The following is a 3,880-nucleotide window of genomic DNA, read 5'->3' as shown; positions in this document are numbered from 1 at the left end:
TTATAACTCCAGCTCTGAGATCCCGGCGGGCTGAAAGCAGGTTTCTGGGTTTTTGTTTAGCTTCTATATTTGTTACAATGTTCAAACTGCAAGCTCAGAGGCCGGCAAGGCAGGAGGGGAACGTTGGAGTCCTCCGTCACTGAAGCAAGCAAGCCTCATGTTCAGTTTAAGCTGCCTGGCTGCCGGCCGCCATCTTGGCTGGAAGTTAATTTGCATATCTTGCTGATTAGCCAATGGGAAGGGTACAGTCGTACGCCAATTACCATGTTTGTCTTTTATTACATAGGATATCCACTGAGTTCTCATAATTTTTATTTTATACATTTTTATTTATAGAGGCTCTATTAGTGGGGTTTCCCCCCCCCAAAATTATTCCTGAATATTTGAAACAATCTGTTATTCCTTTGCCATACCCTTTCTGCCAGATTTTTAAAAGTGCATTAAGCATACATATTTTATAGTAAATAAATCTGTAGTCTTTGTGTGTTTTCTAATTTTTGAAATGAGACCTCATATTTGTAACGCTTTATAGGGGTATTTTTATGGCCCTGATTTAACATGTATTCCCCCACAGAAGATAAATGTTGCTTCTGCCAGGTGGCCAGAGGCACTGGCAACCCTAGGATCAATTTAAACTAAATTTTCATCTTGGGGTTTTAGACCACACAAATAGAACAAATTCTGGCCCAGAACCTGAGCAATGCCTTGCTTGTGGTTACAAATGCTCAGGGAAGGCATTTTTTTCTCCTTCCATCCACAGCCAAATTTTTTACTTTTTTTTTGGTGTGGTACTTTTTCTAGTTTATTCTTTAATAAAGATGTTGCCATTTGAAGGTTCTGGCATCATGGAGATATTTATAACTAGAATCCACCTTGGTTAGTCTATAGGCATTATTACCTATTGTCCACTCATTTGGTCCATTTGGGCCACCAGGGCCCGGCAGATGTCTCCCTGGGCATCTGTCCAATTCACTGCTGCATTAGATCTCTGGATTTATGCTTGCTTGTTCTTTTTGGCCTCTATGAATTTGTCTCCTTTATTTCTTGCCAGAATAGTTAAGCATTTAAAAAGATGGTTTAAAAAATTTTATCCAGCATTTTTAGGATTTTTGTACAAGGAGATATTATTTTCCAAAACAAACAAAAAGAAGGGTATCTTAATTTGCATATTGTCAGAAACAAAAATCCAGAAATTATCCATGCAAATAATTTAATAAAACTCTAGTTCTTCTTAAAAACACCTATAATTTTTTATATTATAATTTCAAAAAATAAGAAAAAGGTTGCTAAATTAGGTTTTCACTTGTGCTATGTTATTTAAATCATAAATTTAAAGGTTCACTCCTCCCATATCTAAAGTTTATTTTATTGTAAATATTTTTGCTTATGTTCCACTGTGAATTTGATTTTTCAGACGTGTGTCCAGAACTCAAAATGAAATCTATGACATGTTCTGATTTCCATTTAACTATGTTATAGGGACATATTATCTTTTCATAAAAATCAACTCATTTTACCATCCATTCATGAGAATTTTTATCTTGCAGCTTCAACTTCTGTGTGCATGGGTAGTGGGCAGTTTGGTGGAAGGGTGGTGTGCTGAGGGTGATGGCAGCAATTAGTCATCAACACCATTCAAAGCTACAGGTTTCAAATTACTCTAAGGACATTATTCCCAAACTTTGAAGTAGGAATAGCACATTTGATATTTTTTTTGGAATAAATTATTATTTCCATTGAAAATTTACCTGATAATTCTCTTTCAGAGGACTTTCTAAACTCAAACTATGCATGTATACAGTTGTATACCCCAACTCTATACAGTGATTCAGAAATGACTGTGTCCTATAAGCAAGAAATAAATAGTCTTTAGGCAATACACACCCACAAATTATTACTCATATTTCTTCTTCTTATCCAACTGGACTGATAACTCAAGAACAATATTAAATAATATCAGAAAAATGTTGTAATTACATGAGGTGATGAGTGTGTTAACTAAGCTTACTTTGGGAATCACTTCACAACTTATACATGCATCAAATTATCACATCGTACACACTAAACTTACAAAAAATTATATGCTAATTTTATCTCAACAAAGCTGGAAAAAATGTGATTAGAGACAGCAATCCCTCTGCCTTATTCCTAATTAATGGCAATAGTTTGTTTCACCAATAAGTACACACATTTTAATTGTATTAAAGTATCTTTTTAATCCAAAATGAGTATAAAATATTATCAAGTGATTTTTTTCATCTTTATCAAAACTATCATGTAGTTTTTTCCCTTTTTACTTACTACTCTGGGAAGTATTTTAGAAATGGGTATGTTTATTCAAATGATCATTATGTTTCAGAAATAAACCTCTTTTGGAACCAAACTTCTTTTGCCCTCATTCTTAGTTTAACTTTATCTAAAAGTGATAGCTACAACTTACTGCCTGTTTGACATTTTGCATGCCTTATCTCATTTAATTTTCACAACCACCCTGCAAGCTAACTACAATTGTCCTAAAGCATTGAAATTAGGAAATGAAGTTCAAAGAGGGTAAAGAACTTACTTCATGTGTAACAGCTGGTAACCAGAAATGTCAGCTGCCAAACCCCGGGTTTAGCCCACAACACTGACTGGTGAGCCTGGGATGAGGTCAGTGGATGTTAATACTTATTTCAAAGACTTCTGGGGCACATACGGTGACTGTGAGCTCCCCTGTTCTTTGCCAATAGCCAAATTTCTTATCACCCTGACTGTGTTGAGTGCCCCTCACCAATGTCCCTGCTTCCCTAGATACACTCACACTAGACTCTCCTACAGGAAATAAATGCAGCTGAAGCCAATTGAATTTTCCTAAGGAGACTAGATAACTCCCTATAGAGACTATATAACTGTGTAAGCACCTGATTGAAGTCACCTTTCACTCTTGACTCATCTCATCCTTGCATCATCACCTGCCTCCTTTTTCTTGCTTCTGCTTCCTCTCTAACTGCTGCTGGCATCAGCCTCTCCTGGTCATATATGAGCTTGCTCATTCTTATGTTGTAGGAAGTACTCACACTGGAAAGCATTAACACCCATTAGTTTTTTTTTTTATTCTAAAATTCCATCATCAAAGTTATCTTAATATGACATATTTTCACCTTCCAATTATAAATTCCAAGAAGAGTTCTGGAATACAATAATCTACTAGTATTTCTCAAACTTAAAGTACATTATATAAATTCTATTTGCCTGCATGGAGCTTCTAAGAAGTCTGTTTCTGTCTTGTGTGGTGGAGTATGGCTGGTTGGGGGAGAGGCAATCCAGAAAGGTAACAGCCAAACAATTTAAATTACAGGGGTGACTCCAGAGAAAAAAAAGCCATGTACACCCTGCTCCACCCTGTTGATCCCCTGAGACCCCACCCCACCCAAGCTGAGCACAGAGGCTTTTGCATATGAAAGACCTGGCCCTTTGCAATCTGAAAATTACCTAACAAACTGCAGCTGGTTCAGAGATTCCCAGAACTTCCAAAAGAAGGCCCAAAGCCCCACAGCAGCTTGCATTGCTTCACAGCTGGGCCTCATCTGGGCACCTCCAAACCCCAAACAAAGAAGAGGAATCTGCAGATCTCTCCATAGGTCCTGCTGGGTAGCCTCAGGCAGAGGCTAAATTAGCACCTCCTTATAAATCCAAGAGCCAGTGTACCCAGTGGTCAGAGTGGGACCATCCAGATTACAACCCCTCAGATCCATAAGGGACACACTCAAGCAGCAGACTCAGTGAGCACCAAAGTCCCACTGAAGCAAGTCTTGCCCCAGAAGGGTGTCTCCAGCACAGAAGTTCTCCCACTGCAGACACAGCTGATTCTCACAGCCAATTGGCCGGGAGGTCAATTCCT

This window comes from Myotis davidii, unplaced genomic scaffold, assembly GCF_000327345.1.
Source record: "Myotis davidii unplaced genomic scaffold, ASM32734v1 scaffold266, whole genome shotgun sequence".
Lineage (NCBI taxonomy): Eukaryota > Metazoa > Chordata > Mammalia > Chiroptera > Vespertilionidae > Myotis > Myotis davidii.
This window is presented reverse-complemented; position numbering follows the sequence as displayed.